At 42.4% G+C, this 14,912-nt stretch overlaps 1 protein-coding gene across 2 annotated transcripts in view; it reads left to right on the top strand.

Moving 5' to 3' along the window:
- NTN3 (netrin 3) overlaps positions 1 to 14,912 on the top strand; it is a 173,930-nt gene that overhangs the window by 43,098 nt on the left and 115,920 nt on the right. The window contains exon 1 of one of the 2 annotated variants that reach the window (XM_070761060.1): positions 12,450 to 12,777. The exons of the other annotated variant lie outside the window; for it this stretch is intronic. The gene's annotated coding sequence lies outside the window, so the exon portion shown is untranslated. Of the gene's footprint in view, positions 1 to 12,449; positions 12,778 to 14,912 lie in introns of those variants that run through there. 2 annotated transcript variants of the gene reach the window in all.

Here is a 14,912-nt window from a genome sequence, read left to right on the forward strand (position 1 = left end):
AAAAAAAGAAAATCCAGTTGTCTCTTGAAGCTAGTCCTTATGAAGTTTCTTCCTGCTAAATAATGCAACGAAATCAAGAGATAGCATTTAGGGCCATCAGCTATCGGAGCAAAGTAATGATTTTAAAAGTGTAGAAAGTATTATACACTGCTCAGAAAAATAAAGGGGACACTCAAATGACACATCCTAGATCTGAATGAATGAAATATTCTCATTGAATACTTGTTTCTGTACAAAGTTGAATGTGCTGACAACAAAATGAAATTGATTGTCCATCAGTGTTGCTTCCTAAGTGGACAGTTTGATTTCACAGAGGTTTGATTTACTTGGAGTTATATTGTGTTGTTTAAGTGTTCCCTTTATTTTTTTGAGCAGCGTACATATAGTAATAATTTTTTTCCAGACAAAGGAAAAAATTGGTAGTTTCTACATTACTTTCTTTATTTAGTCTTTCCATCCTTCCTTTTCTACCTTCCATTATTTCCCTCCTTCCCTCCTCTTTTCTTTCTTTCTTTCTTCTTTCTTTCTTTCTTTCTTTCTGTCTTTCTTTCTTTCCCTTCCTTCTTTCATTTTTTTCTTCTTTCCTTTTTTCTGCCTCTTTCCTTCCTTTCCTATCTTCCTTCCTTTCTTTTAGTCTTTCCTTTCTTCTTTTCTTCTCGTTCCTTCCTTCCACCTCTTACCTTCTTTCCCTTCCTTCCTTGACCTCACCTGATTCCTAAGAGGTCAGTAAGGGGCGTGCATAAGAATAAAGCAGAAATCTCAAATCTCAATATATACTGCTCCAGAAAATAAAGGGAACACTCAAAGAACACATCCTAGATCTGAATGAATGAAATATTCTCACTGAATACTTTGTTCTGTACAAAGTTAAATGTGCACCACAGCATGTGAAATTGATTGTCCATCAGTGTTGCTTCCTAAGTGGACAGTTTGATTTCACAGAAGTTTCATTTACTTGGAGTTATATTCTGTTATTTAAGTGTTTCCTGTATTTTTTTTTTTGGAGCAGTACAGTATATATATTTTTAAGGACCTAAGGAGAGAAAGAGAGAGAAAAGCCAATTCACCTTCAGTCGGAGGCTTTTTTAACTTGTTCTGGACTTCTCCTTTTAACCATTAAAATAATATGGAAACTCAACTCTGGGAACAGTGCCCGAATTCCAGAGCCACTTCTTGACTGATGTGGTCAATTTGTTGCGGAAAAGTGGGTGTACTCAGCCTAGGGTTGGGCTAACCTAAACACAAAGAAAATTAGGTATGCCTATTTATATTACGAGACATAGGATCAATAACAAGACCAGCAGAGGAAATGTCTTTTCCATGAGGTCTAGTGACACGGCTCATCAAAAGGATTTCGAAAGATTTGCTGCAAAAATAATAAGGCAAAAAAAATAGTGTTGGTTTTGTTTTATTCTTTTTTTTAAAGAACATTTTTTCCAATGTAGAAGTTCTAAATATATCCAGTTGGTATTGTTGCAAAAATAATAAATATTATTATAATAATTGTAAGAATTCTTATTTGTTCCCAGTCAGTAACATTTCCTAATTATCAAATCATATTTGGTGTTTTTCGGTTTTTACTTTTAAAAAAAAAATATGGCTGGGTGTTGACTATATTTAAATACATTAGATTTGATTTGATCATAATTATCAAATTTTGCGTGTTTTCAGGGAAAAGCTTAATTTTGTGAAGATTCTGAGCCCCTTCCAGGTCTTTAGCAAGTTAGATAAGTTGATTTAAGAAATATACATATTAGGCAGATGGGGGTTGAGTCATTCTTGAAAACAAGATGGACAATTCAAAGTGTTGGTCATTACCTATAAAGCCCTTCATGGCACCGGACCAGGGTATCTACGAGACCACCTTCTGCCGCATGAATCCCAGTGACCGGTTAGGTCCCACAGAATTGATCTCCTCCGGGTCCCGTCAACTAAACAATGTCGTTTGGTGGGATCCAGGGGAAGAGCCTTCTCTGTGGTGGCTCCGATCCTATGGAATCAGCTCCCTCCAGAGATTAGAACTGCCCCCACCCTCTTTGCCTTTCGTAAACTCCTTAAAACCCAACTCTGCTGTCAAGCGTGGAGGAACTGAAACATCTCCCCCTGCCTATGTAGTTTTTTGTGTATGATGACTGTATGTATGTTTTTATATGTTGGGGTTTCTTGTTTTTTAGACTTTTTAAATGTATTATTGTTATTTTAGATTCCAACTATTAGATTTGTTATTATATATTGTTTTTATCATTGCTGTAAGCCGCCCCGAGACTACGGAGAGGGGCGGCAGACAAATCTAATAAATAAATAAAATAAAGGTATAAATTTAATCAATAAATGAAGCTCAATTCTGATGCCGTATTTGGGGTGCCGTATCAGGAACAGAGCAGGATCAGATGTGCTCCTGGGGAGAAAAGCGATGGCAAATCTAGACAGCATACTAAAAAGTAGAGACATCACCCTGCCAACAAAAGTGCATATAGTCAAGGGTCAGGGGTGGACAGCGGGCAGGACGGGGTGGAACGCAGTTCCACCGGCGGAAATGAAGATGTGTGTGCAGCTCCAGCTGATCGGCGGCTGTCACTTCCTGGATTACTGGTCTCAGCTCGGCTCTCCTTTTTTCCCCCTGCTGCTGCATCTGCGCTCCTTGCTTTTTTCCTCTTTCCTCCTTCCTGGCCTCGGACAAGCTTCCCTCTCTTCTCCCCAGCTCCCCTCCAGCCTCACGCGGCCACCTCCCACCTAAGGTGCAAGCAGAACGCATGGGTGGAAGCGGCGCTGGCAGCATTTAGGCTTCCAGCAGCACCCATTCGCCTAGCTACCCAGCCTGAGTTGAGGAGGGGCGACCCAGGAAGGAGAGCGCAGGAAACGCAAAGCAATTATCACCCCAGCGAGCGACACTGTTAAGGTTGTAAGCCGAGGACTTCACTTGAACGATGATGATCGTTCAAGCCATTCCCACCTGATCACATGGTCGGCAAGCCACTCCCACTAAGTCACATGACCCTTAAGCCACACCCACAAAATAAGCCACACCCACAGTATGGCAGTAAAAACTTTGGCTGCCCATTACTGTCAAGGCTATGGTTTTCCCAGCATATTAACAAGCAGAGATATCACCCTGCCAGCAAAAGTGTGTATAGTCAAAGCGATGGTTTTCCCTGTTGCAATGCATGGTTGTGGAAGTTGGACCCACAAGAAAGGCTGAGTGCCGAAGTATTTGAGGTGTTTGATCTCTAGTGTTGAAGAGGAGAAGACTCCTGTGAGTCCCTTGGACTGCAAGGCGATCCAACCTGTCAGTCCCAGAGGAGATCAACCCTGACTGCTCTTGAGAAGGCCAGATCCTGAAGATGAAACTCAAAGACTTTGGCCACCTAATGAGAAGGAAGGACTCACTGGAGAAGAGCCCAATGATGGGAACGATTGAGGGCAAAAGAAGAATGGGGCGACAGAGAACAAGGTGGCCGGATGGAGTCACCGAAGCAGTTGGCGTGAGCTTAAATGGACTCCAGAGGATGGCAATGGACAAGAAGGCCTGGAGGAACGTTGTCCATGGGGTCGCAATGGGTTGGACATTACTTTGCAGCTAACAACAATCAGGATCACATCATGGGAGAAACCAGACCGTCTGAAGGTTGTATCATTTACAACGGGGCTTTCTCAATACTGGCAACTTTTAAGATATCTGGATTTTAAATACCCATTTTAAATACCTGTCAATGACTACTTCAGCTTCAACCGCAACAACACAAGAGCACGCAACAGATTCAAACTTAATATTAACCGCTACAAACTTGATTGTAAAAAATATGACTTTTCAAAGCATGGAACTCATTACCAGACTTAATAGTGTCAACCCCTAACCCCCAACATTTCTCCCTTAGACTATCCACGATTAACCTCTCCATGTTCCTAAGAGGTCAGTAAGGGTCGTACATAAGTGCACTAGTGTGCCTTTCATCCCCTGTCAAATTGTCTTTCCTTTCTCTCACTTATCATATATATTTTCTTCCTTTCATATATCTTCTCCTCTATTTTATATTTTTCTTTATATATATAACCTCATGTTTATTCTCTTCTATGTATTGTGTATTGCAGTGATTTTCAACCTTTTTTGAGCCGCGGCAAGTTTATTACATTTACGAAACCCTGGGGCACATTGAGCGGGGTGGGGGTGGGGCTAAAAAAAGTTTGGATAAAAGAATTCTCTCTCTCTCCCTCCCTTCCTTCCTCTTTTTTTCTCTCTCTCCATCCCTCTTTCTTTCTCTTCCTTCCTTCCTCTCTTTTTTGCTCTCTTTCTCTCCCTCCTTACCTCCCTCTATGTCTTTCTCTCTCTCCTGCTTTCTTTCTCTCTCTCTTGCTCTCTCTCTCTTGCTCTCTCTCTTGCTTTCTTTCTCTTGTTCTCTTTCTCTCTCTCTTGCTTTCTTTCTCTCTCTCTCTTGCTTTCTTTCTTTCTCTTTTTCTCTCTCTTGCTTTCTTTCTCTCTCTGAGCTTCGCGGCACACCTGACCATGTCTCGCGGCACACTAGTGTGCCGTGGCACACTGGTTGAAAAACACTGGTGTATTGGACAAACATAGAAACATAGAAGTCTGACAGCAGAAAAGGACCTCCTGGTCCATCTAGTCTGCCCTCATACTATTTTCTGGATCTATGTTTATCCCAGGCATGTTTAAATTCAGTTACTGTGGATTTATCTACCACGTCTGCTGGAAGTTTGTTCCAAGGATCTACTACTCTTTCAGTAAAATAATATTTTCTCATGTTGCTTTTGATCTTTCCCTCAACTAACTTCAGATTGTGTCCCCTTGTTCTTGTGTTCACTTTCCTATTAAAAACACTTCCCTTCTGGACCTTATTTAACCCTTTAATATATTTAAATGTTTCGATCATGTTCCCCCTTTTCCTTCTGTCCTCCAGACTATACAGATTGAGTTCATTAAGTCTTTCCTGATACGTTTTATGCTTAAGACCTTCCACCATTCTTGTAGCCCTTCTTTGGACCCGTTCAATTTTGTCAAACTCTTTTTGTAGGTGAGGTCTCCAGAACTGAACACATCTCTAGATTTAGAAAGCTTAGAACTACGTCACCTTAAACACACCCTAAGCCTAGCCCATAAAATCATCTACTACGTCCTCCCTGACAACGGCTATTTCAGCTTCAACCAGAACAACATACGAGCACGCAACAGACACAAACTTAAAGTAAACTGCTCCAAACTCGACTGCAGGAAATACGACTTTAGTAACAGAGAGGTTAACGCATGGAACTCACTATCAGACTCCTTAGTATCATCCCCTAACCCCCAAAACTTTCCCCTTAGACTATCCACCGTTGACCTCTCCCGATTCCTAAGAGGTCAGTAAAGGGACTGGGCGGCATAGAAGAATAAATAAATAAATAAATAAATAAATAAATAAATAAGTAGGTAGGTAGGTAGGTAGGTAGGTAGGTAGGTGAGTGAGTGAGTGAGTGAGTGAGTGAATGAATGAATGAATGAATGAATGAATGAATGAATGAATGAATGAATGAATGAATGATATTGTCAATATCTTTTTGTAGGTGAGGTCTCCAGAACTGAGCACAGTATTCCAAATGTGGTCTCACCAGCGCTCTATATAGCGGGATCATAATCTCCCTCTTCCTGCTTGTTATACCTCTAGCTATGCAGCCAAGCATCCTACTTGCTTTCCCTACCGCCTGACTGCACTGTTCACCCATTTTGAGACTGTCAGAAATAAACAAATAAAAAATAAATAGATTTAGCCAGCATGGGAATTCTGGGAAGTGAAGTCCCCACATCTTAAAGTTGCCAAATTAGAGAAACATTGACTTAGAATTCCGTGTTTTAATTGCTTTAGCGCCAGGAACATCGTTGTGCCTTTGTCTTGAGTTGATAGGTTAGCTTTGCTTGCACGATAAATCTTGTTTTATTGTACTCGGCTTCTTGGAGGAGCTGAAAATGAATTTCATGCCAACCTCATTTTGAATCTTCCAATAACTTCCAATAGCAAGGTAGTTATGGTTTTATTGATTCCTTCTGGAAAGGATCTAATAATAAACAGTGTTGTGATTATAAAAGTGAAAACTTGCAAATGAGAAATGGTTTGAAGATGGAATTGAGAAATGGGGAAAGGAAATTAAAGGAGAAATTAAAATTAAATTAAAGAGGAGCTGGAAGAAAAAATGAGAGGAACGAGGAGGAGGAGGGGGGAAAAGGAGTAGAAGAGTGAAAGACAATGAGAATGAGAAAGAAAGACGGAAAAAGAGGAGGAGAGAGCATGAAGAGAAAGAGAGAGGGGGGAAGAGAGGAGGAGAAGGGAAAGGAGGAAAGAATGAAAAGAAAGAGGGAGAGGGAGAAGAAAGGAAGGATAGAATGAGAAAGAAAGAGGGAAAGAGAGGAAAAGGAGAAAGAGGAGAGCATGAGAAAGAAAGAAAGAAAGAAAGAGGGAGAAGGAGAAGAGAAAAAAGAGGAGAGAATGAGAAAGAAAAAGAGAAAGGGGAGAAAAAGGAGAAAGCAGAGGAGAAAGAAAGAAAGAAAGAAAGAGAAAGAAAGAAAGAAAGGGGGAGAGAGGAGGAGAAGGGAAAGGAGGAAAGAAGGAAGATGGAGAGAAGGAAGAAGAGGAAGAGGGGAAGAGGTGTAGGACAGAATGAGGAGAAAGAAAGAATGAGGGAAAAGGAGTAGAAGAAGGAGGGAGAATGAAGAGAAAGAAGAAAAATGAGAAAGGAAGAGGAGGAGAGAGAATGAGGAGAAAGAAAGGGAAAAAGAGAAAGAGGAGGAAGAGAAGGAAAAGAGAGGAAAAGGCCTTTGTGTTTTTGTTAGTCTGCAAGACACACTTGCACCTGTGCTCACATACACATGTGCACATTTTTTTCAAAGCTCTTTCTCCAGCAGAGCCCACCCTGGGGTGAAGATTGGCAGCGCTGGTCTTTTGGCCTCTGTCCATCAGGCCGGTGGTCAAGGCCAAGGTAATATCAACAGAAGTGGGAACCGAAGCAGCTGGAATTATTTGAGCTCTAGGCTGCTGATTCAACATCCCTTCCGTGGAGGGATTCCATCCAAAGAGAGGGCGGCTGGAGGAGCTACTGATTTGTTACGAGAGAAAATATTGACTTAGCATGACTCAACCGAAGGCACGGAGTGAAGTTATGGGATCAATCCCCTTTGAGGAGGTTCCTCCACGTTCTGACAAGGAAGGCTAAAATGCTTATGAAGGTATCCCCCCCCCCAAAAAAAACCCCTGGCCTTTTCCTGACTCAAAACTGAGAGTTAGCGTTAACATTATCATATGAAATATATACCGTATTTTTCGGAGTATAAAATGCATCTTTTCCCCCGCCTAAAAGAAGCTGAAAGTTTGGGCGCATCTTATAGGCCGAATGTAGCTTTTACTAAGCTTTTAGCAAGGTGCTAATGTGATCTTCAGTCCTTTGCTAGCTAGGAATTCTTCCCTTTGCCTGCTTCTTTCATTGCTGCTCCCTCCAACAATCAGCTGAGCCTTTTTTCAGCCCTAACAAGGTGCTAACAGTGAAACGATCTTCTCTGCTTTTCTAGATAGCAATTTCCTGCCTTTTGTTCAGCCCTAACCAGGTGCTAACAGTGAAACGATCTTCCGTGCTTTGCTAGCTAAGCAATCTCCGAGACCGCCTTCTGCCGCACGAATCCCAGCGACCGATTAGGTCCCACAGAGTGGGCCTTCTCCAGGTCCCGTCAACTAAACAATGTGGGTTGGCAGGCCCCAGGGGAAGAGCCTTCTCTGTGGTGGCCCCGGCTCTCTGGAACCAGCTCCCCCCAGAGATTAGAACTGCCCCTACCCTCCTTGCCTTTCGTAAACTCCTTAAAACCCACCTTTGTCGTCAGGCATGGGGGAACTGAGACATCTCCCCCGGACCTATTCAATTCAATTTATGTATGGTATGCTTGTATGTATGTTTGCTTAAATAATGGGGGTTTTTAATATTTTAAATTGTAAATTATTAGATTTGTCATGAACTGTTTTATTGTGTTGTGAGCCGCCCCCGAGTCTACGGAAAGGGGCGGCATACAAATCAATCAATCAATCAATCAATCAATCAAATAAATAAATAAATAAATAAATAAATAAATAAATAAATAAATAAATAAATAAATAAATAAATAAATAAATAAATAAATAAACAAACAAACAAACAAACAAACAAACAAACAAACAAACAAACAAACAAACAAACAAACAAACAATAAATCTTCTCTTTGCCTGCTTCTTAAATTGCTGCTCACTCCAACAATCAGCTGAGCCTTTTTTCAGCCCTAACAATGAAGCAATCTTCTGCGCTTTGCTAGCCAAGCGATCTTCCCTTTGCCTGATTTTCTCATTGTTTCTCTCTGGAAGAGAGAGAGAAGTGAAGTGTTTTGGAAGCTGTTTTTTATCCCCAACCAGGGGATAAAAAGCAAACACATTGGCTCAAAACCAGCAAACCAATGTGCTGAAGACTAAAGATTAGCCAGATGAATACCCAGTAGGCAGATTATTTTTTTCCCCTATTTTCCTCCCCCCAAACTAAGGTGCGTCTTATACACTGCTCAAAAATAAATAAATAAAGGGAACATTTAAACAACACAATATAACTCCAAGTAAATCAAACGTCTGTGAAATCAAACTGTCCTCTTAGGAAGCAACACTGATGGACAATCATAGAAACATAGAAACATAGAAGACTGACGGCAGAAAAAGACCTCATGGTCCATCTAGTCTGCCCTTATACTATTTTCTGTATTTTATCTTAGGATGGATCTATGTTTATCCCAGGCATGTTTAAATTCAGTTACTGTGGATTTACCAACCACATCTGCTGGAAGTTTGTTCCAAGGATCTACTACTCTTTCAGTGAAATAATATTTTCTCACGTTGCTTTTGATCTTTCCCCCAACTAACTTCAGATTGTGTCCCCTTGTTCTTGTGTTCATTTTCCTATTAAAAACACTTCCCTCCTGAACCTTATTTAACCCTTTAACATATTTAAATGTTTCGATCATGTCCCCCCTTTTCCTTCTATCCTCCAGACTCAATCTCACATGAATTTCACAGGCTGTTGTGCACATTCAACTTTGTACGGAACCAAGTATTCAATGAGAATATTTCATTCATTCAGATCTAGGATGTGTTCTTTGAGTGTTCCCTTTATTTTTTTGAGCAGTATACTTCGAAAAGTATGGTAATCCATTTAGGCATTCTTATTTGAAGTGTCTGCTCCACACCACTATGGTTGCAATTTGAGAACCCGTTGTCCAAGCCACTTTCTAACCTAATGGAAAGTTGGTGTTGAGTTGGGGGCTCTTGAAGTTCATATTTCCTCTTGGCTGTTCAAAGCTCTGGGACGGGGAGAGGGGTTGGAGGGGTCAACTTGGGTTAATCGCAACCCCTTAACCTGACTTAGCATCTTGCAGGCTTGTTGAGAGGATCTAATAGCAAAAAAAAAAAGGGAGCCACGGTAGCCACTCGACAGCCGTAGTAGAAGCTACAGAATTGGTTGCTCCGAATAGTGGTGTAAAATGGAGACAGGTGAACAGGATGCTGATGAACTTGCGTGCTTCTGTGTAAAAAACATGACTTCAGCAACCGCGTTGTCGAAGCGTGGAACTCATTACCCGACTCAGTAGTGTCAACCCCTAACCCCCAACATTTCTCCCTTAGACTCTCCACGATTGACCTCTCCAGGTTCCTTAGAGGTCAGTAAGGGGCGTGCATAGAGTGCACCAGTGTGCCTTCCGTCCCCTATCCAATTGTCTCTCCTTATCTCATTTATCTTTTCTTCCGTTCAAATTTGTTCACCTATACTTTTATATCTTTTCTTCTATTCTTTTCTTTATTTATATTAGTACATATCTATTCTCTTCAATATGTATTATGTATTGGACTAAATAAAATAAATAAATAAATAAATAAATAAGAATGGATGGATAGATAGATAGATAGATAGATAGATAGATAGATAGATAGATAGATAGATAGATAGATAGATAGATAAATAATAAAATGTTCTGAAAACCCAGGTTTCAGCCAGTTTGGTGTAGTGGTTTAAATGTTGGCTTGAAAATCAGGAAATGGTGAATTCTAGCTCCATTGTAGACATGAAAGCTACTTGGGTAATTTTGTGCCAGTCACCAGGAGACAGTGAGTTCTAGTTCCGCCTTAAGTCTGAAAACCAGCTGGGTGACTTTGTGCCAATCACCATGAAAGCTACCTGGGTGATTTTGTGCCAGTCACCAGGAGACGGTGAGTTCTAGTTCCGCCTTAAGTCTGAAAACCAGCTACGTGACTTTGTGCCAGTCACCATGAAAGCTACCTGGGTGATTTCGTGCCAGTCACCAGGAGATGGTGAGTTCTAGTTCCGCCTTAGGCCTGAAAACCAGCAGGGTGATTTTCTGCCAGTCACCAGGAGATGTTGAGCTCTAGTTCCGCCTTAGGACTGATATTCAGCTAAGTGACTTTGAAAGCTACCTGGGTAATTTTGTACCAGTCGCCAGGAGATGGTGAGTTCTAGTCTCGCCTGAGACATATAAGGCAAATGTGTCTAGAAGTTACAATTCAGCACAGATCCTTTGTGTTCTTTTGCTGGACAGTTCCCAGCGCACACTGGACAGCAAGACCAGAGGTGATTTTCCAATCCTAGCAAAGATTAAAAGCCGGAGGAAAAATGCCAAGACCTTTCTGTCTATTAAAAACAGCGAGAGAGGATATCCTTGAGTATCTGCAAAGCCCAAGCCGGAAACTCGTGGAGGAGTTCTTTGCTGTTGAGGTTGGATAAGCTGTCAAAATCTCTCCCCGCAAAATCCCCCCCTCCAAATAATCCAATTACTCCACTTTAACCATCAAGAGGCAACCAGCTGCCTGCACTTTTGAAAGCATTTATTAAAGTGATACCATTAAGCAAGTATTAATTAACCAATGTGCAAGTGAGAATGTCGAGCGAAGTGCAGATAATCTGCCGAAATGTATGTATTTTGCCTGGCTAAAGGCACGTAACCTGGAGTCGTTCAAATACATTTAAAATAATGTACCCAAATATATTTACAAGGAAATGAGGGGGAAGGAGTTGCCAATACAGGTTCCTCCCTCCCCCCCCCCCCAAAAAAAAATTATGCCCCAAATTGGGAATAATTATTTTGGTAATTTTTCTCCCTATAAAATGGATGAAACATAGAAACATAGAAGACTCGCGGCAGAAAAAGACATCCTGATCCATCTAGTCTGCCCTTATACTATTTTTTGTATTTTATCTTAGGATGGATATATGTTTATCCCAGGCATGTTTAAATTCAGTTACTGTGGATTTATCTACCACGTCTGCTGGAAGTTTGTTCCAAGGATCTACTACTCTTCCAGTAAAATAATATTTTCTCATGTTACTTCTAATCTTTCCCCCAACTAACCTCAGATTGTGCCCTCTTGTTCTCGTGTTGACTTTCCTATTACTATACTTTCCTCCTGAACCTTATTTAACCCTTTTAACATATATAAATGTCTCGATCCTGTCCCCCCCCCCCTTTCCCTTCTGTCCTCCAGACTCTCCAGACGGAGTTCATGAAGTCTTTCCTGTTACGTTTTACGCTGAAGACCTTCCACCGTTTTGGTAGCCCGTCTTTGGACCCGTTCAATTTGATCCATCTCTTTTTGTAGGTGAGCTCTCCAGAAGATGGTGGGGGCCATAGTTCCCTCTAAGCTGAGCAGTGAGCAATCGCTCACTTAAAAATCATCATCAACTCAGAGTTTCCCAAGCCTGCCCAGAAGCCGAGAGGGAAAGAGAGAGGGAAGGAGAGAGAGAGGAAGAGAGGAAGGGAGAGAAACAGATAGAAAAAAGAGAGGAAGGAAAAGAGAAAGAAAAAGAATGGGAGTAAGGAAGAGAGAAAGAAAATCAAAATCTAGTTTGAAACTAGCTCAACTATTTAAGTGGCATTTTGATATTGATAGAGTTGCCCTATTATGAGCTCACTGTTATAGACACACAGTACAGTATTTTATTTTGAAATTCTCTGAAGCAAAACAGGGTTGTTTGCTTGTTTGTTTGTTTGTTTGTTTGTTTGTTTATTTATTTATTATTTCTGTGCCGCCCAGTCCCGAAGGGACTGCCGCTCAGACACTATACTTTTCCACCCACCCACCCCCAAAAAATTAGAGGGAACACTGGTGGGGGCAACGTCGAATGCCCTCCGCCTTTGCCGAGCGGCTGCCGTGCCCGCTGGAAAACGAGGAGGTTGTGCAGCTCTCGGCTTCGGTGACATCTCAGTGGAAAGAATTCCCTCACCCTTCCTTGGCTTCCAGGGGAAGTGTGTATTTTGAAATTAATATTTCAAGCATCCTCCTTTCTTTCCCCCTTTTCTTTGGCAGGCTAGGCTTGCAAGCAGGCCGTGGTTTGAGTTGTTGGCTCGCTTCCTACTCTCCTAAGAGTCCCTTTGCTCCTTTAATATGAAAGCAAGTGGATCTAATTCCGCTCCTTTCCTTCTGAAGTGGAGGGGGGAGGATTCTTGGAAGCCTTTCAGGGTCCCGCGGAGCCCTCCAGCTCTTCCAGTGCTGGACGGTCCCCCAACTTGGGGGAGGGGGAGGGTGATGGGGAGGGATGCCAAAGGTTGGGAAAGAGGGCAGCTGCCCTTTTTCTCGTCCCCCTTCCCCTTCAGTTCTCCCCTTCTTTGACGGTATGGTGGAATTCCAGATGCGAAGGATTTGCTGCTCGGCTTGCTTAGTCTACAAACTTGATCTATGTATTTGGGCATGAAATTCTGCACCGGTGACACAGGGATTTGCTTGAGTAATTGATCAAACTGTGTTATGTCTGGGGTGGGGGGGGACTTCTGTGTATTTGTGTTTGTGCGGGAGGGAGGGGAAGGGAAGGGAAAGGGAGGGGAGGAAAAGGAGGAAGGAAAGGAGGGAGGATGGGAAGAAGGAAAGATGGGAAGAAGGAAGAAAGGGGAGGAAGGAAGGGGAGGAAAGGAAGAAGGAAGGAAAGAAGGAGGGAGAGACTGAAGAAGGAAAGATGGGAAGAAGGAAGGAAGGGGAGGAAGGAAGGAAGGGAAGGGAGGGAAAGGAAGAAGGAAGGAACGAAGGAAAGAAGGGGAGGAAAGGAAGAAGGAAGGAAAGGAGGGAGAGAGAGAAGGAAAGATGGGAAGAAGGCAGAAAGGGGAGGGAGGAAGGAAGGAAGGGGAGGAAAGGAAGAAGGGAGGAGGGAGGGAAGGAGAGGAAGGGAACGCAAGGAGGGAGGGAGGAAGGAAGGAAGGAAGGGGAGGAAAGGAAGCAGGGAGGGAAGGAGGGGAAGGGAACGCAAGGAGGGAGGAGGGAAGGAAGGGAAGGAAGGAAGGAAAGAAGGAGGGAGGGAGAGAGGGAAGGAAGGAAGGGGAAGGTATGAAGAAGGAAAGAATTCTTTCTCAAACATATAAATAAAAAGGTTAAAAATGCAAACATTAAATGCAAATCATTATTTCTTAAATTTACAGGTGAAAAGGCTAGAGATGAAATTTAAATAGCCCTCCATGAAATTCATCGATTCCTTAAATTCATAGATTTTTTTAAAAAGCTAACAACGTGAAGCTTAAATGTTAACTCTTTCTCTCTGAACTTCGTGGATAAACCAAATGAGAGATAAACCAAATTTCAGTCCTTCCTCAAGTTCACAGATTTTAAAAAAAAGAGAGTTTTAAAAGCATCAATGGAAACGTAGATCCTTCCTTAAATCCGTAGATCCACCTGATCGGTTCAGTTTACATTTTAGATTCAAGTTCTCTGTCCTGGCTATAATGGAATCAAAAGTGAGCAAGGCATATTATGCTAGAAGTACAGATATAATATTATCCTATCCTAACATATGCTATATTAGTCAGCTACAGATGTCCTTTCCCTTAAATCGATTTTTCTTTCCTGAGCCCAAGCCTAGAATTAACGCTGGGCCCAGATTAGAAAAGAGGGCCGCTCCCGAGCCTCCCAGTTATTCTCCTCTCTTGCCTGGGCAAGAAGCTAAGCCCCGGGAACCAGCACTTCCAAAAAACCCAGGAGGAGAAGCAGCCAGGCGGGAAATTGCTTGATTAACATCCCTTTTCAGAGCTTAAACTCTTGCCGGGCTTTGCAATGGGTGGGAACAAGCCTCGGTCCTGGGAGACAATGGTGGCCCAGTGGGGTTGGCTCAGTCCTGCTGGGTTCACACCTTCCCCCTCGGCCTTTGATGTTGGAGGCAAGATTTACAAGCTGACCAGCTTTCCCACTGGGCGCATTAGGAGCTCATTAAAGCTTTGAGTTTTCACCCAGCGTTACACTAGCCATCCGCCTGCCCTGAAGGTTGGGGAGAATGGAAAGATGGAGAGCAGGATGGAGGAATGGAAAAAGCCCCCCCCCCTCCAAAAAGAAGGACAAGAGGGGGGCGATGTAAAGGGAGAAGATCTTGGTCCCTGGGTGGAAGGGGGAGCAGAAGGCATCACTGTCCCTAGGCAAATGTAGACAAGGATTCCTTGAGGCTGAAGCTGGGGGGCATTGCTCCTTTCTTCCTTTCTTCCTTTCTTCCTTTCTTCCTTTCTTCCTTTCTTCCTTTCTTCCTTTCTTCCTTTCTTCCTTTCTTCCTTTCTTCCTTTCTTCCTTTCTTCCTTTCTTCCTTTCTTCCTTTCTTCCTTTCTTCCTTTCTTCCTTTCTTCCTTTCTTCCTTTCTTCCTTTCTTCCTTTCTTCCTTTCTTCCTTTCTTCCTTTCTTCCTTTCTTCCTTTCTTCCTTTCTTCCTTTCTTCCTTTCTTCCTTTCTTCCTTTCTTCCTTTCTTCCTTCTCTCCTTCCTTCCTTCCTCCCCTTCATTTCAGCTTATTTTCCTTTCCATCCCATCCCTTTCCTTTCCTTTCCATTTATTTTCCTTCCTCCCTCCCTCCCCTCCTCTCCCCTTCCCTTCATCTCATCTTCCTTTCCTTATCTTCC

The sequence above is a fragment of the Erythrolamprus reginae genome, chromosome 9 (assembly GCF_031021105.1).
Source record: "Erythrolamprus reginae isolate rEryReg1 chromosome 9, rEryReg1.hap1, whole genome shotgun sequence".
Classification (NCBI taxonomy): Eukaryota; Metazoa; Chordata; class Lepidosauria; order Squamata; family Dipsadidae; genus Erythrolamprus; species Erythrolamprus reginae.